The sequence below is a fragment of the Elgaria multicarinata genome, chromosome 8, assembly GCF_023053635.1.
Source record: "Elgaria multicarinata webbii isolate HBS135686 ecotype San Diego chromosome 8, rElgMul1.1.pri, whole genome shotgun sequence".
Classification (NCBI taxonomy): Eukaryota; Metazoa; Chordata; class Lepidosauria; order Squamata; family Anguidae; genus Elgaria; species Elgaria multicarinata.
The window spans coordinates 43,128,459-43,156,078 of NC_086178.1; positions in this window are offsets into that span (position 1 = coordinate 43,128,459).

A 27,620-nucleotide genomic window follows, 5' to 3' on the forward strand; every position below is an offset into this window, starting at 1 on the left:
GTGAATGATTTATCAAATCTTGTCAACTCTACTTTCTCCAGACAGTCTAAGGTTGTGGGTCATATAATAAACGACTCCACTGCCACTAGGCACTATAAAATTGCAAAGAGACAGTTGTTCCAAATGTCACTCAACTCTTGACCAGAGGCAAGGGTCAAAGGTGACCTTTGACCTTTGCCAGTGACAGAAGATACAGTGCATGGCATTGTCTACAGAAAAACTTGAACTCCCTTCTTTGGTATTCCAGCTTCTAAATTTAACACTAGACTAGAGTGTCAAGATTAGTGAAACCTTTTAGAGACTAGATAATAAAATCTCATGTTTCACCCTAGAACAGAAATTTTAATTAAGGCTCTTCCTGGAGGACTCGGTAATGGTGATTTTTCCTATCTTGGGAAAAAATGTCCAAGATATATGCGTTTAAGATATAGACACTAATTTAGAAAACTTTAATGACTGGCAAATAGGAGTAGCCATTTTTGAGTGAGCTCTTTATTAGTTGTAACTTTTTTCCTCTGCCTAAATTACATTCCTCTTGCTGGTAGCAGATGTCTGTAACTGCAGCACTGTTTGAACAAGTGTTAAAATGCTATCCTTCTTTATAGGAATTTTGGAGTTATTTATGATTCAAAAAGAAGCTAAAGAACTGCCGTGATGAAGCTGTTCAAGTCAACACAGAGACAGCGTACACTGCTTATTATGTCGAGCGGAGGTTGTGCTCAGAAGCACAGTTGTGAATTATTGATGAAAATAGCACTGGGATGCCTGACAGCTTCTGCTGGATAATTATGAGGTGAAACAAATAAAGGAAATTAAGGACTTCCATTTTTAATTCGCAACTATATCTTGAACATCTCAGAAACCAGGAATTCAAATGTTGTCACAAAATGGCCTTGCAGAAGTTAGAAAGTGATTCTTTGGGCCCTGCCATTCTATATATGTGTTACAATTCCATATGCCACTAAGACTCAGGATCTGCTTATGAAAATCTTGATATAGGCCTCAGCTAGACCTACCGGTCTAGCGCAATGGAGGGGTGAAGATCTCGTGATATTTTTATCACGAGTTCTCCCCCTCTGTTCACACACGGTGTGTGATGACCTCAGAGGGTGAGGCGTCATGCCCGCCATTTTGTTCTTTTCTTAAAGAAGATGTGCATGAACACTCGTGCACAAAAGATAAGGATTTTTTTTACAAAAAAAAAAAAAATTCCCCACTCCATGTGCGGGTACCGGCTCCTTGCGAGTAACCACAAGGAACCGGGACAAACCGCAATGCTCCGCGGTCTCGGGCTCAGGCTGAGACTGTGGAAGAAGTGGGCCTAAAGTGTAGAGCAAGATCCCAGGGCAAGGGAGGGATCATCCCTCCCTGATCCCGGGATCGGCCGGGATTTTGCCCCATCTAGCTAGGCCCATAGAGTCCATAACTTAGTGGTAAAGAAATGAGGTGCAAGATTCAATCCCTAGCATCTACAGTGAAATGAGTATCTACTAGTAGCGGGGAAAAACTGCAAGAAAATTTAGAAACCCACTGTCAAACAAACTATCATGTAGATTGGAGCTTTACCTCAGTTGAAACTTGTCATGGGACAATTTCCAGCAGTAGGCATGGCCAGGGCCAAAACTGATAGAGTTATAGAAATGATGAGTCTTACCTTCATTCAGTAAGAGGGAGGGGGGAGAGAGAGAGATTTGCATGAAGGCATTCTTCCCCCAAAATTTCTTCCATCAGCTGTATTGAGGGGGGGCAGAGCAGAATGGAGTAAATAATATCAGTAACCCAGAGCAAGGCCATTAAAGAAATGGACTGTGGAAATTGGTCACAGGCTGAGGAGAGGGGAGCCAGACTGAGAGGCCTGAAAGTCCACATTCATTATACAAGTCAGAGGCTCCCCACCAGTCAGACAACATAAAGCAGTTTCGTATGTTCATAGAATTTACTTTCATTTCATTTCATTTTGTTTAAAATATTATTTTGGCTGCTTTTCTGGGCAGAAGCCCTCCCAACTGGCTTACAGCAATAAACTATATAAAAACACTTGAAATGTTAAAAGTGATAAAAACATGAACACGGTAAAAATGGCAATAAAAACAACAATTAAAGCCAACAGTAAAACCATCAACAACAGCAAAGGCAACAACAGTAGTCATATCTTGAATATACATTTTCAAGGCCTTCTTAAAAGTCAGCAATGACTGAGCATGGTGGTCCCCCGATGGCAACTTGTTCCAAAGATGTGAGAGAAGGCCCTCATATGCGGTCACCCACCACATTGCTTTCATGGATGGGCAAATGAGAAGGGCCTCTCTTTCTGATCTTAAAGTGCAGGCAGGCTGATGTGGGTGAAGGCGGTCCTTCAAGTAACTTGGTCCCAAACTGTTTCAGGCTTTAAAGGTCAAAAACAGCACTTTGAATCGGGCTCAGAAACACACCAGCCACCAGAAGAAAAATATCTGAACGAAGTATCTAAGGGTGCAATCCTATGCATGTTTAGTCAGAAAAAAGTCCTACAACTCCCAGCATTCCCCAACCAGCTATTATTTTAACAGGGTCTATGTATGTGAGGTTAAAGAAATTCGCCTTAGGTGCTGGTTTCTAGCATTCAGGCTTGGAAGTACCACCTCTGCCCAAGATGACAGAGAAAGTCAGTGTTAGGACAATCAAGACAGCCCAAGGAAAATAAGTGGATTTCCAGTGCCATCCTCTTCATGTCTATTTAAAAGTTGGGAAAAACTTCTTGACTGTTAGAGCAGTATGACAATGGAACCAATTACCTAGGGTGGTCGTGGACTCTCCCACCCTAGAGGCATTCAAGAGGCAGCTGGACAACTATCTGTCAAGTATGCTTTAAGATGGATTCCTGCATTGAGCAGTGGATTGGACTCGATGGCCTTGTAGGCCCGTTCCACTACTATTCTATGATTCTATGAAATCCATTGAGTTCAATGGGGCTTAATCCCAGATAATGAGTATACAATTGCAGCCTTCAGCAATAGCAACCAAATCCTATCCCTGCACACTTAATTCTCAAGTCATTAAATGTGAAGGCTTAAACTTACCACAGTCAGTATCTCATTTATATGCTTTCATACAAGAAGCTATCAGTTTAAGATTTATACTAGGATTACTGAAACACATTACCTAAGGTTAAGTAACAAGTTTCTTTGTAAACTTAAAAAAAGAAGTTTGATTTCAGCAAAAACTATATATACACCTACACATCTCCATCTTATCATTCAGGATATCATTCCAATAGTAAAAAACAAGATTTTTTTAAAAAACCAAAATCTTCCAAATTAGTAAATTTGAATTCCTGAGAGTGTTTGAATGATCCAAAGGCACACTTAGCATGTATATGCTAAGTATTAATAGGTTGCTGCAATGATTATACATGTTATTTAAAGAAAAGAAAAGAAAAATGCTTTCATGTAGTTCTGCAAAAGTGATAAAACAAGCCATTGTTTATGTCATGACTGAGATCCTGGATGACAAATGGAAGACACTCTAGAACAGCCTTCACCATCCTTGTTCTTTCCAGATGTGTTCCAGATCCTCAGCCACCACAGGCCACCACATCTGGAGGGCACTAAGTTCAGGAAGGCAGTTCTAGATGCTTGGTTATGTGACCATGGTGAATGCACAGGAGGAGGGAATTGATGCACTGTGACAAACCCTGCCACCAATTTGTACAACATCCAATTGGCTGCATGAAAATAACCTAGGAACGAACAAACATGCATGTAAAAGAACCCAGTAAAAAGCAGGACGAGAACATAAGGAGAGTCATGCTGGATCAGACCAAGGCCATGGCTAGACCTACCCAGTCTAGCGTGATGGAGGAGGGAGGATCTTGCACCCACCATTTTGTTTTTTAAAGGAGACCATTTTGTTTTTTAAAGTGCACAAGCGCTTGATCACCAAACTATAAGTGGGGTTTTTTTTTTAAAAAAATCCCTGCTTACCCCATCCCACCCTCGATCGGCACATTGCTCCTGAGGGGCTCTGTGCCCCCTGCCCGAATCCAGGCTCCTCGCGGTTACTTGAGAGGAGCCAGGACAAAGCACGACGCCCGGGCACACGTTCTATGGTCTCAGGATCATCCTGAAACTGTGGAAAAACTGCAAAAAAAGGTAAGGTGATATCCCAAGGAAAGGGAGGGATCATCCCTCCCCATTCCCGGCATCCCCTGTCCGTCATGTGAACGCACAGAAACAATCCTGGGGCGATCCCTGGGATATCGCCCCGTCTAGCTATGCCCCAAGAGTCCATCTACTCCACCATTCAGTTCACACAGTGGCCAACCAGCTGTCAACCAGGGAAGTGGGCCTATATGTGTATAGTTTGTATGCAACCCAATTATACAGGGCTATATGCTTACAGTTTATATGCATGTGTTCAGCCAGCTGAACTGGAAGGAGCACTGCCCCTCTGACAGTGCTAATTCTTAGGAAAATATCTAAAAGTATCCTGAATTTGCACAGCAGAGCTAATTCCCTCTTCTTCCTAAATCCTGCAAAACTAGACAGGGCCCAATGTACCTTTCATACAAGCACAGGCAAACAATGGCAAAATAAGGGTGAGGATTCCTGAAAGCTGCTTTTCTGCATAATTTGCACTCAGGTTCCTTTTTTTTAGCTCCTATTGTTGAATGAGTGACAGTAGTATACCAGTGTATAATGTGTAGATTATTCAATAAACAGAGGAGTTTTATCTTATGATGGAGAGGAATGGTTGGAGAAACAAAGCTGACAGGCCTTCTTCATTAAACGGCATTCTGTAGAAGGATAAAGTCCCCAGGTTCAGGGAGTCAGTTCTCCTCTCAATGTGCATTAACTTTTCATAAATATTCATTCATGAGCATTGCAAGCTGAGGGAGAGCAATCTAAGGCAGGACAAACCATCCACAGAAAACAATTTAATTGACACATTTTTCCCATTTTCCCATTTGGAGTCTGCTTGTGAACTAACTGTAGTGTTATTGTTGGTTTTTGGTTTTGCTTTTGTTCGTTTGTTTTACTAATTAGCTAATGCTTAGAAAGCAGGGAATTAGACAAAGTATATCCCAACACCTCAGGGTTCAATTGTTTCCAATCCACGAAATTCACACTTATACTGTGAAACTGGTTGGTTTAAACTGCCAATCTTTTTTTTTTTTTAGCTGATTGGGTAACCCTAAAATGCACAAATTGTCCTAAAGTACATAACCGTGATAATACCCAGATGAATAAATATTTGTAATACTTTGCTTTCCACTAAAAGCAGAAACAGCCAATAGTGTTCAAGAGCACAATCCTCTATATGTCTTCTCTGATGTAAGTCCCATTGAGTTCAGTGGAATTTACTCCCAGATAGGTGTGTATAAGATACCAACCTAAAGTTCATTTTGTCAAAGCCAACCACTGCTTTGTAATAGCTAACACTCCATGTAAATAACATTTATTAAGTTATTTATTTGAAAATATCTTAATAAATGTTTATTTGTAAACCGCCCAGAGAGCTTCGGCTATGGGGCGGTATATAAATGTAATAAATAAATAAATAAATAAATAAAATTTATAAAGGCCCAGCTATAGAAAAGGTGCCAATGCAAATGGTTGTGTTGGATATTTCCCTTAGAAGTGGACAAAGGACTTTGGTCTGTTCACAGGATCCATATTTGTAATCTGAGTTCAGAAGTTCCTGCAAGCATGGACTTCAAGTTTGAAAAAAACCTTCTTAATTTGGACCAAACAGTGGGCTGTACTCAAGATTATAGTAATAGAAAACTGTTCACTAAGAGTGAAATGAAATGGTTGGACTTGTCCAAGACTAAGGCAAGGCCTGAGGCAAGGGGGGAAAGGTGTACACCACTACCACCACCCCACCTTCTCTGACTATAAGCAATCTAGAAAAGATGTATCAAGAATTTGATTTCCAGCCAGAGACAATGCGAAAAGGAAAAACATACCAACTACAAGTCATTCAAACAATATATATATATATAATCTATCACCAACTTGATTTCAAGCCGGACAGCGGAATGGCTTAGATGGAATTTGCCTCCGCTTCACATTGACAGGTGGCTTAGGACAAGCAATAGTGACTTGCCAGAAGGGAAAGAGTCAGAGCCATTGACTCAGGCAGATGCTGCTCAGGACCCTTGGTTCATATTAGTGCTGTGCTGAAAATTTCTCATATATATATATATATATATATATATATATATATATATATATATATATTCAGAGCTCTATTACACCAGCGTTATACTGTGCGATCACTGCGAATTGCATGCAAAGGACTCTGATGTTTTCTACCTTATAATCTGCTGTTACAGCGAAGTACTCCCATGTGTCCTGCTTTGATTGCGCTTCATCCCCAAAAATAGTGATGTATTTTGGACCACTTTAAGTGTGATTCTTTTGTTGTTCTCTGAGCGGCCACTGGGGGCATAGAAGGATCAGTGCAGAGTTGCCCGGCCGCCTCCCTTGGCAACCCCCCAAGCAAATGCTGCGGAAAAGTAAGCATTCTGGTACTCAGGAAGGTGCTTACTTTTGAGTAAAGATGCTAACAAATCAATCCTATCCCTGCCAGTCACAGGAATAGTAAGCTCTTTTGAAGTTGCATTTGCTAGTGTGTGGGTGTGGGTGTGGGTGCTTAATCTCGAGTAAAAACGCACACAGAAAGACTGGAGGGATCCCGAGGGAGCATCTCTCCCTTGTCACCCCCACCCTCCCTATAAAGAAATTGTCTTGCCAGCGCGAAGTTTCCTTCCTCTCCCTTCCCATCCCCCACTGCTGCCACCCAGGGCATGCACTGGAGCAGGGCAGAGGTGGATGTATAATGTTGGTGTGATGGAGCTAACAACAGCAGCAGCAGCAGCAGCTATGGGATAATTCGAGGGCAATGGGAAGGTGTGATGAAGCTTTCAATTTGATAGAAACCTCCTTCAGAGGAGAAGAACAGTTTCAGGGAATTGGAGGACAAATTTTGCCGTAGCATTTGTTCCACCTCTTCCCTAGAGTTGGTCTACAGCTACATTAGTGCTTTTTATCAATATTGAGGTGCACTGGTAACTGTTGGGGCATATTAGGCATTTTGTATTGGGTATTTTGTATTTTCTAGCATTATTCCCCACTTCTTATTTTGTATGATCCAAAATACCACAATACCATTATCCAAACTATCAACGAATGTGCTATAAGGTATAAATTTATAAGAAGGAGATAGTGTCACCATGATGGGACTGTTAGCTTCTTTAAATGGGTGATTTATAGCACGCTTGTTACTGGTGACTTACAGATGTTCGCAGGTCATTTTGACAACGAGGTCAGCGTCCTGCACATTTCCCACTCCTTTTCTCAGTTTTAGCGTCACAAAATAAATCTCAGAAAACCAGACTCTTCTGAGATATGTCAGGTTTATGAGGATTTCCTGTCATGTGCAGGGGAGGTGGTGCTAATAAAATGCCCACTAGAGGGCGCTGTCCCATTGAAATGTACAGGCCACATGGTCAGTGCTCTTTTCTCCATGTAATTCTACTCATTTCAAATGTGGGAAAGAAGCTGGAAGAGAGCCTCAGTAAGGAAATGTGACTCCCCCACCTGTCTGAAAGTCCTGTGTATCAATATCATTTGAAGCAAAGATCTGGCCTTGGACACACTAACAATATTATAAGGATCTGCATTCTATAAAGTTTAAAAGCAGTGGCGTAGAGGAACACATGTCCCCACCATGCTTAAGTAAGATAAACCAAACTAAAACATCAGGGAAATTTCTCATAAGCCCATCTGTGTTTTCAGTGGTGGGTTCTCCCCACAACCCCAGAATTGCCAATCAAAGCTAGACTGAAAATATTGGCCCATCTCTAGCAAATACTTGCTTCAGAGGATAGATTGCTTCAGAACTGTTGCAGGGGAGAAAAAGGTTAAATTCCCCTCCACATCTGTTCTGATCCCATCAATTATCACCTCCCATTCCAGCTGATGCATTTTGCTTTTTTAAACAACAACAACAACTACAAGTTACATGGAGAGACTCATTTAATATCACATCTAGTTTGGACCTGTGTTTCCCTGCTTTTTGCATTCCTTTGTGCTTAGTTATTTGTAATTTAGAATGTTTAATTCTATTTACTGTTAGTTTAGACAGTCACTAGTCTGTGTATCTTTGTGCCTTCTTGAATTGCCTAAAAATATGGATGCTTGTTCTTACCTGTCTTAAATTTGCTAGGTCTTATCCCTTGGAAAGCAAGGAAATTATCTGAAATTTCATGCCAATTTGATAACACACACACACACACACAGAGAGAGAGAGAGAGAGAGAGAGAGAGAGATGTTCCCTGCAGCAGAAGACCACCTGGGTCTTCAAAGCAATGGGAAATTAAAACGAATGAGAATAATGAAAACAAATGAAACAATTATGAGAATGAATCTGGTTTTTAATGAATAGGTTAAAAATGTTAAAAATGCATGAAATAAGAAAACAAAAATACTTGCACTTCCCTAACCAGTTATATATGACCTTGGGCTGAGTACATGGAAACATAATTCATTTCCTTTCTGACTAGGGTCTAATCTACACCTACATCCTGTTCGATAGGATTTTTTCCACTTCTGGGATTGGTGCTCACAAGACACACGTGAGCGAAGTTTCTCGCATTTTCAGGAGTGCCATTGCAGGAGGACATGTGCCTCATGATGGCGCTTCTGCATGTGGATTGGGAGATAGGCAGGGGATAGGCAGATTAAGCGGGGATGGGTTTTTTTATGACTCCTCGAGATGCGCATGAACGCAAATGCACAGCTACACATGGGGAGATAGGGAGCCCATTGAATGTGCAATGCTGTGCAGATAACTGTTTCTGTTTTTTAAAAAAGACACTCGGTGGTAAAACATACCGATACCCATGTGCACACACCCCTCACAGGTCACTGACTATTCGCTGATCCCAGAATTCACAGCGAACAGCAACGACCTTGCAAAGGGGGGGCACACTGGCCACGGACTTTGGAATTGTAGCGAAAGGGGGGGGATGACAAAACCAGTCAGTGAAATCCCAAAATAACTGAGTGGTGGAGCCAAGATCATAACGGGATCAGCTGTGCATCATGTGGCCCAGTTGGGATAACAACAATATTATTCTGTAATAAACGGCTGGTGTAGACATGGCTTAGGTTTGCCATATTCCTGTTTCACGAATCTGGGCACCCTCATTTGCATATTATGCAGATTATTTACTAATTATGCAAATCATGTAGTATATTGGGGAAGTGTTAACCAAGTCTTCCTGTTAATTTCCCAGTCTAATTTCCCAATTAATTTCCCAGTCAGGCAATATATGATTATCTAAAATATGATTTGGCCATTGAAAATTCAAATTTACACGAAAAAGTGTTACACGAAAAAGTGTCTAAGGGCTAGAGGTGTGCTTCCCCCACACCTCTCTCTCTCTCTCTCTCTCTCTCTCTCTCTCTATATATATATATATATGGTATGAATGGGTATTGCTTGGTATAGTTAGAACCTGGTCAATATGGCAACCCTATGTCTGATCAATTCATTTTCCACAATTGGTCCATTCTTGCCCATTATTGGCAGAATTTTTGAAGACTCTCAAAATCAGGGGTGGTCAGAGGGGTCCCCAGTGGGGCCAGTTGGCATGGGCCTACGATCTTGAGGGGGCCTACTCCAAGTCCCCCAGAGCAAAGTTTCTTGATTTTTCTGTTGATGATGAATTTGCCCAAAGAAAAGCACGTAACACATTTGTGAATGTGAAGAAGTGATGTCTTATATACATCTTGAATAAAAGTGCTTGCCATTACCTTTTTTATAAATTGGTCTAGTTCATATGTATTTAGAACTGATTAAAAAATACTTAATGAGCAGTTTGAAATGGGGCCTGCATTTCCCATCTGGCCCGGGCCTACTACTAGCTCTGCCTGGCTCTGCTCAAAAGTCCATGGGTTAAATGTAAATGTAACTGTTCCTTCATTTCTCAGTTAGAGTAGTGACAGTTTGCTACTCTTCATGTGGCCATGTGTGACAGCCGGGCCAATTTATCCCATTACCTCCCTACTCTTTAGAAAAGACCAGAACAATCGCCATTAGGGAAACAGTCACCTACTAGGCTATATAAGACCAGATCTACACCAAGAAGGATATAACACTTTGAAAACATTTTGAAAACTTTATATGTAGTGTGTCATGGCCCTAAACAGTTGTCATTACTGTTATAAACCATTATAAAGCAGTAGTGTAGATCCTGCCCTAGAGAGAGAGAACTAACTTTTCATTGAGGTATCAGAATAGGATGACACATAACAAACAAGTTTCCAAAGACTGGGCCACTGGCTATCACAAAGTACATTACCTTTATTAAAGGATTTTTTTTCTGACTCCACTCAGTCTATTGTTTTAATTTCAATTTGATATGCATTTAAATAATAATAATAATAATAATAATAATAATAATAATAATAATACCAGCCATCTATAAAAACAATATTTTTACAAGGAGCATTTTATGACAATTACAGGGGAATTGGATCAGAAGGATATCAATGACTAATTAAATAAAATTTCATTTTAATTTAATTTACTTAAAAGACAACTCCTAGGTAACTTGACCATTCAGACCATTTCAAATGCATTCTCTTTTATATCAACCTCCCCCTGCCTCACACCTCCTTTTTAGATTTATTTAATTAGTCATGGACCACCAAAACATGAATAAGAGATTTTTCACTTTGGCATCTCCATGCCATCATTACACTGTGCTTTATTGACCTTGGCATGAAGGAAGTTGCATAGAAGGAAAGGAAACCTTTATACTTTATTACTTCCACCCAAGTACATTATCCTAAATTATAGCAAGCTACTCTTGGTAAAAGCTGAACAGCAGAAGCCAGAAATATCAGTTGACACTCGAGTCCATTTAATATACCTTTTCCCCAAATTAAATTATTTCCACTGAGAATGTTATTGGGTTATTTCAAGGGGCTTTAATATCTGTCCTAGGCAAGATATTACTCAAAGCATTCTGTTAAGTCACTAACATTTCACGTACATCTTCTGTAATGTAGCCTATGATTCCCCATGGTTGGTAGAGCTATTCATAACATGAAGAGAAAGGTGTCATGGACATGCTGAGGTGAGGTAGCCAGTGTGGAAGAAAAACTGAAAATCTAATTTAAAGCAAGGAGGTGGGGGGGATGATGATGATAATAAAAAAAGAAAGCAAAATCCAGTGGGATGCTACACTTCCTGACTTTCTTGCTTTGGCTGTGTCCACAATAACAAACCAAATATTTGGGAATTATACAGTGCAGGCCCAGCATGGCTGAGGAGCTGCTGAACCCAGCACTGCTGCCCCCTCCCCTCCCAAGATGCAATGCTACTTCCACCATCTGTGCTGCTGGCATTGCTGCTTTTGCCTTTTCCTGACATCCTCCTTGCCCACTGTGTGAAAGGAGGTCCTGCCCCATTTGGTCTGTCTCCCAATAGTGGATGGAAGGCAGGACAAGAGAGGGAGTCAGGGCTGCCCATCATCATGAGGGAAGGTGGTTTGCCGAATGCCCATGCCGGCAGGGAGCCGGCCTTGATACAGTCTCTCTAGTAATGATAGTATTAATAGTAATATTAGCATTATGCCCTGAGCATACTCCCACGCACTGTATAAAGAACAGTGTAGAGAGAAACCTGCCATATTGGCTCATAAACTATTGGCTTATAAACTATTATCAGCTTTTCTGCATGAGGCTTATAATTGGCTGTTAATCCACTGTATCTACTTTCGATTTCATCACGGAATTGAAATCCGAGCACTACATGAACATATCCTTTCCTGCTTTTCCACTACATAGACCCTAGTGGAACCTAACCACTGTGGTATAGTGAAATAGCACAAATACACAAGAGGAAACCATGCGTTCTTTCACATTCACAATTAAATGTTGCTTTTTCCCTGCTTTTTTAAAAAAAACTCGCTTGAAGTGCTGGTTAGACACAGAAGCAATACTGGAGGATCATGACGATGTCTAAAGAACCCATAAACAACTGTGAGTAAGGAATGATAAGGGTACAATAAATTCCTTGTGAAGAAAAGCCCATAGACTAAAACTCATATTACTGATGGAAGAACTGAGGAATAGCAGCTTTACTTAAAGCCTTCTAATGAATTCATGACTAAGCTGACAGTTGAAGCTCTTGACTACACAACACATGCTCTGTAAAAACATGGTGTTTTCCCCCACTGCCCCTGTAGCCAACTACCTTCCATGGATCACCAATGTTTCAGACAACCAATGAAATAAAATACCCTGGTTCTCAAAGCTCCTGGGCCTGCCTGGCTCAGGATGGAATCAGAATGAGATTACCCTCCTCAAAGGTGGGAGTTTTTCAGTCGCTACTTTAGTTACATGCAGGATCATTGCCCTCTGGAGAATGTAATGGCGTGAGGCTGGGACAAAACCAGGATGTCCATCCACACCTCCCTTGGTCTCAGGATGATCCCAAGACTGCAGGGAAAACCAGGATACAAGTGGTAACAGTTATCCCAGGGAAATGGAGGGGTCATCCCTCCTTGCCCCCAGGATCCCCTGTGCATCATGTGGACGCACAGGGATGATCCCAGGTTGATCCCCGAGATAAGGCATCATCTAGACATGCCCCAAGAGAGGTGTATCCACAAGCATCACATTGGAGATCCCTCACATCAGGTATGGGGGTTCTTTACTGTCATCTGCCCCAACCATCAGTTTTCTTTTTTAAAGTCCTTTGGGGACCGACACTACTGCTTTATAAGTATTATGTCCTGCTTAGTGTAGATCTGGCCCAGCTAGTTACTATTTGTAATTCGATAACTGCATAAGCTTGATGGCTCTCTGACTCCTCATCTGCTGTTAGGGTTCATTTGCCCTCTTATTATGGCCTTTTCTTCTTCCTATGCATCAGCTAAACACCTCCAGGGCATCTTCCTTAAGGCTATTACTGCAGCAGTTGACACCAATTTATATCAATAGTGAAGAGCCCAAATTGGATGTGGGGGCAGGATTTCAGTCATGGCTGAAAAGCACCTGTAATTGATGCTAAAAGGTGGGGGGAGCTAAACAAGGGAAAGCTGTATCAGTGATGCAGAACTCATATTGTGTTCATGCAGTACTCACTTTTAACCAGGCAGAACCCTTGTTTTTTAGTTGGGCTTGCTGCCATGGCTAAATTTCGCCTGACCTCGGGATGCACAACTTTACCCAAGTAGCTGACATGTGAATCTATAAGGTTTAGGTCCCGGACAGTATGACTGGGTTCACATGATCACTGAAGGAAAACAAGCCATGGTGTGCTGGATGCAAGCTGCTTAAGTAGCATAATTACCCTCTCCGGGCACAGGTTATTGTGACATCCGAACCCGGTACGGGTGGGTGATTGCAGTGGTTTCCAAATCACCCTGAAAATCATGGCTTGTTAAATGTTTCATTCTATACTAATGCATTGGGTCAAAATTACAAATTACCTTCAATGCTGTTGGGCATTAGCACTAATGATGTTTCACTAGGGCTAATGACATTTGCGGAATGTAACAAGCGCAATGGGAGAAAGTGGTGGTTTGCTGATGCAAAAAGGAACATGTTGTGATCTGCCAAGAGAGCTTTGGTTATTGGGTGGTATAGAAATATAATAAATATAATAAATAAATAAATATTTTTTTTCAAAACAAGGCACACTGCCATGCACCAAATTTCAGCAGCAAACTGCTGCTTATTTCATGGAGCGCAAGTTACAGTGTGCAAACATTGATTTACACTAGTGTGATGTCATTCGAGTCAGTGCAAGGACAACGTTGGATACTACCCTTCAACCCCATACTACCACAAAACCTTCAGGAGACTGACAATCCTGCCCATCCAAATGCTACATAAAATCACCTCCCTCTCCTGCCGACCCTCTACTTGTGGCACTTAAGGAGTCTCGCTTTGCTGGTGGGGCCACACACCACATCACACCACATCACTGGGGCCACACAAAACGTTGGTCTCACAATAGATGCTCTGTCCTCTGCTTGCTCATTTCCTTTGCAGCTGCCTCCCCGGAGCCACAGGCAGCTGCAGCAGTGCCGGTAGTCTCCTTTTCTATACCTGATTTATGTCCCCAGCTTATTATTAGAATAAGAACTAAGTGTTGGCCATGTACTCTGGAAATTTGCCACTTTTGCTGCACTTTGGTCCCCCAAGTCTACAGAAATAACTTTTATTTTCACAATTCTTTTGGCCAGTGCCACAGCACCGTAAATTAATGTGGCTCCCCTGAGAAGTCGGTGACAGGTTTTCACCATCTAGGGACGTTGGGCCTTTATCTAGTTCTCCTCAGCACAACTGTGTTTGTGTTCCTTTTTAATCTGGCAACAGTGATGCCGCCGCATGCTCATGAGATGAGAGGTGACTCATCCCAACCCAGCTTTTTTTCCAGGTAATTAGCTGCGGTATCAAAGGCTCGCTCTGCAGGCATCTTCGGATAACCATGCAGATTGGAAGACCTGCAGGTTTTTTCTCCGGTCCTGATATGACGTTTCAGCTCTTGCCCAGCTGTAATTATTTCCCTCAAGTTTTCAAAAACTATTTTGAAGAATCACAACAATCCCCTTTAAAAGAAAGAAGAGAAAAGAAAAGGCAGTACCGAGAGAAATTGAGTTGTTATTTTTTCCCCAGGTAATTATTTCATCATATTTATTACTTAAACTGACTCGAGAGAATAAGAGCTAAAAGGCTTCGTTTCACCAGTTACTTGCCTGACAGTTTGAAGAAAGCTATTGTGAGGGGAATTTTTCTTTTAACATCACAGCTCTGACAACCACAAAGGCTGCTTGACAATCTTGATAGCTCTATTTATGATACTACATTATCCTGCAACAGTCGAGAATGCTATTTCTGCTAAGCAGGCTTGGTAAGAATAGAGCCATGAGAATGGCTCTCGGCCTCTTTTCTTGTTTCTCACAACTCAAGGACAACTGTCCTGGCCAGCCCTACCACAGCCCGCCTCCGGCAGCAGATTCTGGTACACAGTTAAAGACAGAAATCATCAACTACGGAGTTTATTATTTTACTTTTGGCACATTGGAAGGCTTATTTGGATATTCTGCATCTAGTGCTGCAATGTCTTGGACCGCCTCTAATGAGGCAAATATTACTAGAGGGCAAGAGGAAAGAAAGGAGTAGAGTCCATTAGCCAGATGTGTAATTGTGATAGACATGTTATGTGGATTCAGGAAGAAAGCTTCAATATGATTGGTCAGACTCGCAATGATAAAGAAGAAATTGACACTGCTTTGAAAGTTAGATTGGAGGAATGACCCAAGATTGTTCTGTGAAGGATGAGTATGATCTGTTACAGGACTGGGTCTCACAAAAAGGGCCAGATCTACACCTTGTGTCAAATCATTATGATCCCATCATGGTAATTCTTTTTCCTTCTTGCACATTTATACCTCTAGGATAAACAGTGGCATTTGTTGCAGTATCAATATGCAATAAAAATCAGGAAATAACACTATGAACTTCTTTAGATTAAGGGGAATTCATTACCGTACCGGGGTTTTGCTTCCAGCTTCTCTTGTACAATTGAAATGGTCTCCATCATTACACAGGTGCAAACTGGCAATCATGTGGTCTATAATGGAAAACATCTCCTCCTCTTGGTGCTCACAGCTTTGAATGGCACAGCACCCTCTAGTGGTGCTTTGTAGCACAACTTCCCCTGCGCACGATAGGAAATCCCAAGGTATTTCAGCAGAATCGGAATATTCAGGTTTTTTTTTTTTTTTTTACTAGGGCATGGTGTGGTAGACATGCAGGAGGTTAACAACATTGTCAAAAGGACCTGTGAACTTCCACTAGTGGCCAATCACAAGTGTGTCTTATTTCACTCATGTGAAGAAGCTCAACGAAAGCCGTTTATGGAATGTGTAATGTGCCCCAACAGTGCATTTCAATACCACTGTAAAGCATTAGTGCAGAGCTAGCTCAGGGCTAGAACAAACCAGTAGAAAAAGAGACTAAGGGAAGCCATTAGCAAGCTTGTTACCTGCTATATCAAGCTAGCAAGATATATCAGGATAAGCAATTGTCCATCCGGGACTCTGATGAGGAAAAAGAAGGAATGTATAGGAAGTAAGTGGTCAGCTGACATCAGGAGAATTAGGCAAACAGTCTGGTGAGTGACTGTAATTCTCCACTCTGGCATCACAGGGTGGTGTAATTTAAATTGTAGTTCCCTTGTCTGGTCATGCAAGAAGTAATGTGCTGATGGTGCAGTGCTTTGAGAGAGAAAAGCAGGAAACACTTTCTGGGGTGGGGGGGTGCATAGCAATTATTGCTTTTCTCTCTCAATGTCCTTCATATCACTGACTTATGAAAGCTGTGCTGATTAGACTCTGGATTCTACCCATGAGTCACTGCACTCGTACCCAAATTATGAGCATCAATGTGAGCAATAAGCCACCATCTGGATAAAGATGCCTGCAACAGTCTTCTTTTTGCAGACAGATCTCCACCCCAAAGTTTTGTAAAGCACTAGTTTGCAGGGTAGGAGGGAACAAGAACACCCAGCGATGCAAAGCACTGGTCCCCACTAGAAGGGAATAAATGACCTACTGGTGGCTAGAAGGGAGCAAGGCACGTGGACGGAGCAAAGATTCTACCCCCGTTACCCACTCCAGGCTAAATGGGAACAAGGAAAATCCAAGGCCTTCAATGATGGAGAGCAGGAAGTCCTTAATTTCCACCATGATTAAATCCTAATGGGTTTGAGCAGGGTGGGCAATGGGTGGCCCTCAAGATGTTGTGACTGCAGTTCCTATCAGCATGGCTAATAGTGAAGGATGGCAAGAGTTCAGCAACATCTGGAGGACCAAATGTTCCCCATCCCTAGGCTTGAGGATGGGTTGTAAGTCTGGGGTTGGAGGAAATATATATATATATATATATATATATATATATATATATATATATATTGGTTTTAATTTTTGTGAACTGTCCAGAGAGCTTCGGCTATTGGGCGGTATAAAAATGTAATGAATAAATAAATAAATAAATAAATATGTTTTGGAGACTTTGGGACAAAAGAAGATCAAGAGTGAGATTTCTATATCAAAATATAGTGCATTCAAGAAGAGTTTCAGCTGTCCACTGGTGGATCTTTTTAGTAACATTTGGAAACTGCTGTTATGGAAGATGATGCATTACTAAATCTTGGATAATGGTGGCTTTTTTCAATGCCGTGTCTTTCTAATTACCTTGCCTCCTCAACCCCTACAGAATTCATGAGAAATAGTATGCGTCAGGACCTAGCAGGATGGATTCAACACTCTCTGTACATGTGAGAGAAAATATAATTATTAGGTTTGGAAGATGATTTTTTCTTCTTCTAATGGTTTAGATTTGCTAGACCTTCTCGCTTTCTTTCTCTCTCTCTCTTGTTGAATACATTTCCTTTCAGGTTTTCTGTACAGTGTCTAAGGCCTCAATCTGGGATGAGTCCAAAAAAATAATGAGTGAATCATAGAAAAATAGCTATTTAAATGCAAATTTATGTTGCATCCTGCTTTCACCCATGTAAATTGTGTAGCAGTGTTAGAAGTATTAAGGAAAAAGAATATGAGAGAACATTATCCCACAATTACATTATAAAAAGAGCTAATTTAGAAACTATTAATTTATTCCCCTTTGGTTTCTGTATTGTTCACCCACAAAGTAATCAGTCCAAAACTATAAAACAAGGCATTTGAATATTCTCAGGAGGCTGCATTCGCTTGTGCCAAACCATTACATTTTCAAACTGAGCTGGGACAGACCTACCCAAAGCAGGATATGACACTTTGAAAATGGTTTGGAAATTGTATATAGAATGTGTCCTGGGCCGAACAGTTGTCAATGCTGTTATAGACCATTATAAAGAAGTAGTGAAGATCCCACCATGGTCTACTCAGTCCTCCAGCACAGGTGCTATCACACTTTGGAACTGATTTGTACAACCATACTGCATGCTAAAGTACAGCAGATTCGCTGCAACTGGTCATGTGATAAAATGATCACATGATTGTTTCATCACATACCTTAATCACTAGTCAATCCAAGAGATGAGTGACTTCTGTTCAAATCTGACAATTCACTATATGTCCAGTCATCATTGCAATGCTGTATTGCTAGTAGCCTAGCTTACACTTGGGCATATGCTCATCCTCTGTGCCCTTGGCAGTTCCATGCTGTCTTGGTGTCAAGGTAAATACAGAGATCACAACTTCTATGGTTGTTTGTAATGATGTGACTGGTATTGGTTTAAGCCAACACTGAGACCCTAACACCTAATCCAACGAGCTGCTGTGCCAAAACAGATACTTTTGACATTTCTACATGAGTCTTTATCCCACGCCTTTATCAAGGCGTCTGCTTCTGGATTCTTTGTGGGATTAAGATTGGCTCCTTTACACATGCATTTCCCCCCAAGGCGCTATATATATATATATATATATATATATATATATATATATTTCATTACACAGCCACTAGATGGCATTGTGGCATAGCAGAAGTGCACAATTACAGAGATTCTCATTCTGCCATTTCTAAATAATACCAGACTTTCCTCATTAGGAAACAAAAACATGATAACCATGAAAAACACCCATGGTTGCAAAGGATGGGAGATGCACTGGAGGAGGAGGATACCATGCAAAAGGACCTGCAAACTACCATGAGTTAGCAGTCAGGAGTGCACAAGAAAAGCCTCAAGTAGAAAGGCTCTTAGAATTAAACCACTGCTCATATAAACTACTAATGAAGGGAATGCAGCAGCAGTTGATAGATTTTGACTTTCAAAATACAAGATCCTGCTGTCACAGTTGCAGCCACATTTGGGCAACCCATGGTCCACTCTCTGTGCGAGCATCAGAGCCCTGAGGTGCCCCACCCACTGCCTCACTCAGCTGATCAGCCATATCCTGATGCAGGAATCACAGTAATCTGGAACAGGTTTGTTGGTGGGCTTTAAAATCTCCACACCCTGATCTCAACAGACAAGGAGTGAAGGTTTAAACATTCCCATCCCTGCACACTGAAATATGGGTAGGTGGCTGGGAGGTGAGTGTGTGTCTGACCAACCACCTGACAATATATGCAGCCTTTGAGGCCAAAAAGGTTGGCCAGCCCCATCTAAATCCATTCCTATGCATTTAGGCTGTAAACCGCCCAGAGAGCCCTGGCTATGGGGGCGATATATAAGTGAAATAAATAAATAATTTTTCCTTCACTGAAAGTCAATAGGGCTTATGGGGACAGAGTGTTTTACTTGAGCCAGGGATAGAGGGGTTCAAATCCCTGGGTGACCATGGGCCAGTCATAATAGGAACATAGGAAGCTGCTTTATACCATATCAGGCCATTCGTCTACCTAGTTCAGTATTGTCTGATTGGCTGTGGTTTTCCAGGTTTCAGAAAGGAGTTCTTTTCTATCCCACCTGGGGATGCTGGGAATTGAATCTGGGACCTTTTTCATATGAAACATGTGCTCTACCACTGAGCCATGTTTTCCTTTATCTCTCAGCCTTACATAGCTCACAAGGTAGTTGTTAGGATAGCCCCTTCTATGGCCTAATCTACACCAAGCAGGCTATAGCAGTATGAAAGCAGTATATAAGAGGCAGGAGCCACACTACTGCGTTATAGAGGTATTGAAGTGCACTGACAACAGTTGGGGCCCATTCACACATACCATATACCACTTTCATGCCACTTTCATGGTGCTATATCCTGCTTGGTGTGGCTCCTGCCTTTTATATGCTGCTTTCATACCGCTTTCATAGTGCAATATCCTGCTTGGTATAGATCTGGCCTATGTCACTCTGAGATTCTTGTGGGAAAGGTAGGATATAAATGTGATCGACATATTAGTTGATGTACCTATTTAACTTTAAATTCAAATTTAATTTTAGTCTAAAAACTGAAAATGATTAATTTGGGAAATCAAAAACCTACTACAAAATTACTAATACTTAAGGAATGGAAGCTGGTGAATGGATACTGAAAAATGTGTAAGCCTAGACTCTTTCTTCTTTTGAATTTGTCATCTTGCGTTCCCAACAACTTCCCATGTGACCAGAGTAATCTAAACCCAATCCCCTGCCAACGCTTGTTTCCTGAAATCTCTCCCACCACCCTATAATCTCTTGGGCACTCATCCATTGGTCCAGGAAATGCATTTCAAGTCCTCTCCTGCAAACATCTACCCCAAGCAGGATATGACACTTTGAAAACAGTTTGAAGACTGTATATGGAGTGTGTCCTGGGCCCCAACAGTTGTCACTACTGTTATAAACTGTTTTAAAGCAGTAGTGTAGATCCTGCCCAAGAATGACCAGCTGGAGCCAAAACAAAAGCACATTAAGGGATAAAGATAAGAGAGAGGAGGTGAGGGGGAACACAATTGGCTGACAAGTCAGATCATATCCTGAGATATTGAGAAATTCTAGCATAGGCAGACACACACACAAACACACACAAAGAGAGAGAGAGAATCATACAGCTTTTCTGTTCCTCTTAAGTAAGCCTGAAGTGAACTTTTATAGTGGGAATGTTTAGATATTTTCCCTCAGGGCAAATTGAACAGAAACATTTTCTAAGAATACTGAAAATTGCCTTAGCCTGCACTAGAATAGAGATGTGCTGCAGGAGACAATTCTACATTGGCCAATGTCTAGAGATAGAGCTCAGTTTCACAGTGGGATAGATGCTGCAATGATTATCCTCAATTAGCAGAGTGGTTAGGGTGGGTTCCCTGCAGTCGCTTTCTTTGTCTTATCTATAAATTACAAAAGCACGAAATTATTTGAATTTCAGAAACAAATAGGGAAAGTTCTTAAGAAACGTTGGCAACATCTTAAGAAAACACACCTGCTTTTTGAGGTCCTGTTTAAAGAAATATCCCTGATACGTTATACTTCAGTTGGTACAATTTTGATTTTTATTATATTCCTGTTGTTAATGATATGGTAGTTCCAAAGTCCAGATTTGTTAATGCATTTAAATGTGTTTCAACGAAGGAGGAGAGAACACCTCTACTTGTTGTTTTTCACCTTTCATTCTTTTCTTTTCTTTTTTTACAGACTAATAATGTTAATTTCAGTACAGATATATATATAGTACAGTTATATGAATGTTCATTTCTGGGTACTTCTCTTTTCTCAGATGATGATCCCCTTCTGCCATCTACTGTTGCACTAAAGAATAACAAGATTCTTAAATGAATGTTCAAAAATGATTATTAGAAGATTCATCATTATGGCTACAATGTTAAATTCACTTGCATGGGAATATGTTTCATTGAACTCAGTTGGATTTCTGGAAAAAAATAAGCATGGATCAGGTTGAATTTTCTTTCTTTCTTTCTTTCTTTCTTTCTTTCTTTCTTTCTTTCTTTTTTATCTCATTTATTAAGGCCTTAGCTAGACCAGGCTTTATCATGGGGCAAAACCCGGGATCGTCCCTGTGCGTCCACATGACGCACAGGGGATCTCGGGATCAGGGAGGGATCATCCCTCCTTTGCCCCGGGATACAGCCCTCGCCTTTGGGCCCGCTTTTTCCACGGTCTTGGGCTGAGCCCGAGACTATGGAACGTGTGGCTGGTTGCCACGGTTTGACTCAGCTCCATGCGGGGAGCTGCGCCCATCGGGGGTGAGGGGGAGCGGGGAAATGAAATTATTTTTTTAAAAAGCACCTATCTTTAGTGCATGAGCATTCGTGCGCTCTTCCTTTAAAAATAAAAAGTGGCAGGCGCAACGCCTCTCTTCCTGAGGTCGTTGCACCTCACATGTAAACGGAGGAGGGATCTCGAGTTAAGCACAACACGAGATCTTCCCTCCTCCGTCGCAGACCATCAGGTAGGTCTAGCTAAGGCGTAAGCCTACAAATAAACTTCCATGTTTGGTTGTCTCTTTTCTTCCCTACATGCCACTGGATAGGCTTTCGGACTATCCCTAGCACATCAAATCATCCTACTCTAGCAAGAAATTGGACTTTCCTCTTGCAGTGGCAGGCATTGGACTAATTCAGCTCCTATGCACAGACAACAGGAGCAAAATGCTGAGCCCCAGCCAAACTTTGAAAAGGGAACTAAGTTTGACCCGTTACTAAGCTCATGACCCACTGAAGCTGACAGCATTGGAGAAGCTCGTGGACATGACCTTTTCACGTTGGCTACCTGCTGACAATAAAGCAAGTTGTCTTGATCATTCCTAAAAGTGAACTGCCCAGAGAGCTTCAGCTATTGGGTAGTATAAAAATGTAATAAATAAATTAATAAATAAATAAATAAATAAATAAATAAATAAAATAAGCAAAACCACAGTGGTAGTTGGCATGGCTGTATCCCCATTTTGAATGTTTGCTGTAGCAAAAAAGGGGGAACTTCTCATTTCAGGTAAGTATTCCTGATTGGCTGCTCCTTATTAATATGGATGTACCACAAGGAGGGGGTTAAAAGGCAGATGCCATGAAGAGAACAGGTTTCTGCATTATTCCTCACCCCACTGACATTAGACAGGATCCCACACTAATGCACCCATTAAGGCAGTTAAAAATGCAGCTTTGATAGATCACACCTTACTCTACAATGAACAGACCACCAGGATTTGCAAAGTCACCCAGAAATAAAGAGGCAAGATAGCAGGCATTGGGTAAAATTAGGGCCACCATTTTATTAACTTACAACCAAAGAGACCTGCAATAAATGAAGCTATGTGGGCATTGCTAGCGTTAGTTAACACAGGAGAACCTATCTCAGGCCTGGATCTGATCAGCAATCACCCATACTAATCTCTAGATCGTGGGCAGAAGAATGTGTGCCAGTGAAGTAGCAAATGTCACAAGGGAGAGGTGGGAGTTTGGCTTAAATATCCAGCTTGCCCCATGCCAACGTCAAAGTGGGAATGCTGCATGCATGTGCATGTTTGGTCCTAGCATATCTGCCCCCTTTCAGGGGTCAGCCACAAGAGCCAATTCCCCTGTGGAGGCTCTAGCACTGGGTGGTTGTGGGGTGAGTACTGGGCTTTGGAAACTGATTCCCTCTCACCTTCATCTTGTTTCTGGATCTAAATTTGGATCAGTGTGATAGGATCTGGTTATCCATATTGGTTGTGCCACAAGGTGCCAATACAGAGATGAGAACTAATTCTCCTTTTTCCTCCCCAATGAATTGTAATTGAGGCCTTAGCTAGCTAGACCTACTGTAAAGTCTGGGGGAGAAGAGGGGAGACCTCACATTGTGAATAAAGTGAGATCTCACCCCCATTCACATGTAAGACATGATGACCTCATGAAGAGAGGCGTCACACCCACCATTTTTTATTTTTAAAGGGCCGGCAGCACACGAGCGTTCGAGTGACTCCAGGTAAGGGCTTTTTTGTTTTGTTTTGTTTTTTAAAAAAACATTTCCCCACTCCCTCTATCCTAGCCCCGATGGGTGCAGTGCTCCTGAGGAGCGCTGCGCCCCGTGAGCAGAGCCAGCTCAAGCCGTGGCAATGGGCCACACCTTCCGTAGTCCCGGGCATGGAAAAAGCAGGCCCAAAGTGTAGGGCTGCATCCCGGGGCCAGGGAGGGTTGATCCCTGCCTGATTCCGGGATCCCCTGTGTTTCATCTGGATGCACACGGATGATCCCGGGGTTTGCCCCGGGATAAACGCTGGTCTAGTTAAGGCTTGAGTTGGTCAAAAGTTTAGCCTATCAGCGTGAAGAGCTTGTTAATGAGCAAACCAAAATACAGAAAGAGGCTAGTTTATTATAATATTTATATCCCACCTTTTTTACTCTTGCAAGGAACCCAAGATGACTGAGGGCTCCTTTAAATGAGTGTTCCATAGCACACTCATGATTGGCCACTCACAGAAGTTTGTAGGATCATTATATGACATAGTCAACAACCATGATATCTCCAGTGCTCTTCTCTGGAAATCTGCTATTAAAAGAACCACTTTTAATGTGTTAATATCTGAAAAAAGGAGAGCTGTCTGGTTCCAGAAAGGCAAAAAAAGTTTGCCAGCTCTAAGTAACAAAGGGATCTATACATATTGCTAAGGCTGTTCTTGCTTCTGCTTGGTCAGGAGCTCAGCTGAAATCAAAGCTCACCTTAGGATGCATATTCTGAAGGATCTCTATAGGACAGCCTTCCTCAACATGGCCACTCTGGCTGGGAATTATGGGAGTTGCATCTGGAGAGCCCTAGATTGGAGAAGTCAGCGTTAGACAGCTTTTGCCATTGTCAGATCTCCGGATTGTTAATTTAGAATCTGATTAAATCTTGCTTAAGTATGGCCTGATCTTTAGAGAAGAAATGAATAAAATCTTCTATTCAGCTACTAGGTAGTACTTGATTACCACTGCAATCTAACAGTAATAAAAGTAATGAGAGTAGGAGTAAGCATAAAGTTTCTCTTCTTTAGTGTTGCCAATTCTTAACTGTTGTAAACCGCTCAGAGAGCTTCAGCTGTGGGGCGGTATATAAATGTAATAAATAAATAAATAAATAAAATTCTGTGATAAATCTTTCCATGTATTAAATGGGAGCTACCTATAGAGAATGCATCCACCTGATGGTGCCCGTATATTAAATAAGTCTTCAAAACAAATTCTCAGCATAGTCAACGTAAAAGGCTCCATATACATATGGACATAGAAAATTTCAGGACAGAGCATACAGTCATAATTCAGATGTATGTCTCTGGGCTTCTAATGGAAAGATATTCCTTGTCTCCCCACTACACCATGACTTTGCGGCACTAATGCCATATACTTCGCCTAGATATGTATGTGTGTTCACCCTTTTGGCGAAATGGCCACTGTTTGGAAATAAAAAGGTAGGCATCTTCCATGAGATTGAAGAGCAGCAAGAAGCACTCGACAGCACATACAGGAGGCAGCAGGTAGCAGGTAGCACTAACTGAGGGGGGACAAAATGGTTTGATTCGACAGGACTTCATTAGAAATGGTCTGTCCAATCCCAGAAAACATAGTAACAGAGGCGTCATGCCAGGGAGGCATGTCATTGAACTACTGCATTTACCTTTGTTCACATAGATTTGAGCCCTGCCTTCTCTTCAAATCAGGCAAAAGAAAATTCTTTTTTTAAAGGTTTCCCCGCCCCGCCCCCCTTCAGCCATCTAGCAAACTTGCCTCTTTAAATCTATTATGGGAGAAATTCGGAAGACTTGTCCATATCCATTTGGGTGGCATAGCAAGGCATGCAGACGGGATTTTTGATGTCTGCAGTGCTGACCTTTAAGTATTCACAAACCTCTGCTATCTTCCGACAGACAAGAAAATTGAAACGGAAATGAAATGGCGGGATAACTTTGGCATATGCTGAAATTGACCAATGCAGCATGTAGGTTTCTCCAGAGGTGTAATCTGTCAGGTTGCGACTGACTTAGGGAGCAATCAGATGGACAATTTCCTGAAACCATGTTTGTATTTAAATGGATATATATATATATATATATATATATATATATATATATATCCGTTGTGAACCTGAAACTACCTACTTCAGGACAATATCTCCTGAAGTGACATTCACAAGTATAAACCAGCTGAAGGAGCAATTCAGTCAGCAATTTCCAAGGACTGAGATTCTATAAACTCTTGATGGTGAAGAAATTGACAGGGTTTCACCCAGCTCAGTCAGCATATCAGATTGGCAATTTCTCCACTAAATGAACAGGCTTTAGGAAAACAATTATGGCGATAGTCACAGGTAAAAGAAAAGCAGATCAATATTCCACCAGCAGCACCAGCCCTCCTATTCCAATTCATTTCATCATTTCCAAGGATATTTCAACACAGCAACATTTTAACAATTCAGCAGCGATTTCTAATGGCAGGGAAGATACAGGGTTCTAAATTTCTTTAGTTTTTGCATTTTTTAAATTATTTGTTTGCTTTTTAATTTGTGTGATTAAAGTTGTGTGTTTGAAAGAAAAGAAAATAGGACTGAGCTGATGAGCTACTCTACACATATTCAGTAATAACTAGAAATTTTGTTGCTTCTGGCACCCCATAAACTTTTATTTTCAGACCAGAGCAAAATCAATTATTTGCAGCAAATAAAATGTGATTAATCCAATGGTGCAATTTGAATTTAAATGTAGCTTGAACTTGTAATTAGTGGATTCAGGTATGTGAATATGTTAGATATTATTTGAGACTACTCCTGTAAAAATTGTTGAAACAGGACTACAATGGTGTATCAGGTTATACAGCACAGGTCCAGCTCATTTCAAGAAGGCCAATACAGACCAATACTACCAATTATTCATACACTTCAACAAAAATGGGCCAGATATCCAAATAAGTATCTATTTGAAGGTGGCATCTATATGCCCCCCATTCTAATATTGAAAGCAGTATAGGGTCCTCAGTACATTGCATTATAGGAGTTGAATGTTTAGCCTTCCAGTGTTGTAGTATCAATCTTTTAGCTGTTGAAAGGGTGCAGAGAATCCATTTACATGCACCATTTGTTAATTTTCATGAAGCATGTAAACAATTTAAAAGAGTGTGTACATCAGTGAATATTAAAGACTGTTGCGGTACAAAATTTATCTGTATAATTACCTCTTCCCCAAAAGAAGTAACTACTGGACATTGCCAAAACATATGTTTAAAAGAAGCATTAGCTGTATTGTACTGCCAGCAATTAGCCAAATTAGACAATCCCTTGTTAAAGAGATGTTGTGGTATCCAATAGACACAAAACAAAGATGAAGCTGTAGTCTTTTTTCCATGTGAAAATTTGACCCAGTAAATCCAGTTTTATTTTTTTTATTTTTGGAGTCGAATCGTGATGCCATTTCCTGCTGTGTGCAGGAAAAGCAGCATGATAAAAAAAGCCACTGAATGGGCCACATGGTCATTGCTGCTTCCTCTTTCTCCCCCATGTAAAGGAAGGGGAAACTGTTCATCCCTACTGTGGGACAGCAGCAGGAGGCCAAAGCGACGGTAGGAAACGCGATTTGCTTCTGTCTGATGATACTCAATATCTAAATAAATAAATAATTACATTTTAAGTTCTTTTGAAGCAATGGCATGACTCAGTTTAATACTCCTCCATGGACTTAGGGATGCTGAATCGCATTGGGTTCAATGAGGCTTACACAATTACCTGGGAGTAAGCCCCATTGAACCCAATTGGATTTACTTCTGAATAGACATGTAAAGTATTGCACTACAAGTGAATATCACAAGACAGTAGGATAGTAGATATTGAGCTGGATCCATAATTAGTCATACTTGAGGTAGACCCATTCAAATCAATGGGATTTCACTCAGCCCTGATTCATTTTAAATCTAAACCAATGATCTAGATCTAATGCAATCTAGATGTAAACTCTGATCTGCTTCCCTTTGCTTAAGGACAAAGCAGAACCTCTGCACTACACTGTTAGCATGCAGGAGGAGGAGGAGGAAAAGAAGAGAAAAAGACGATGAGGAAAAAGAAGTTCTCCTCTTTGCCAAGAATAGCAAATGTCATACAAACTGCAATGCTTCTGACATTACTTCAACGTTTCCTCTGAGGAAGTCATGTCATAACAAGTATAGAACAAA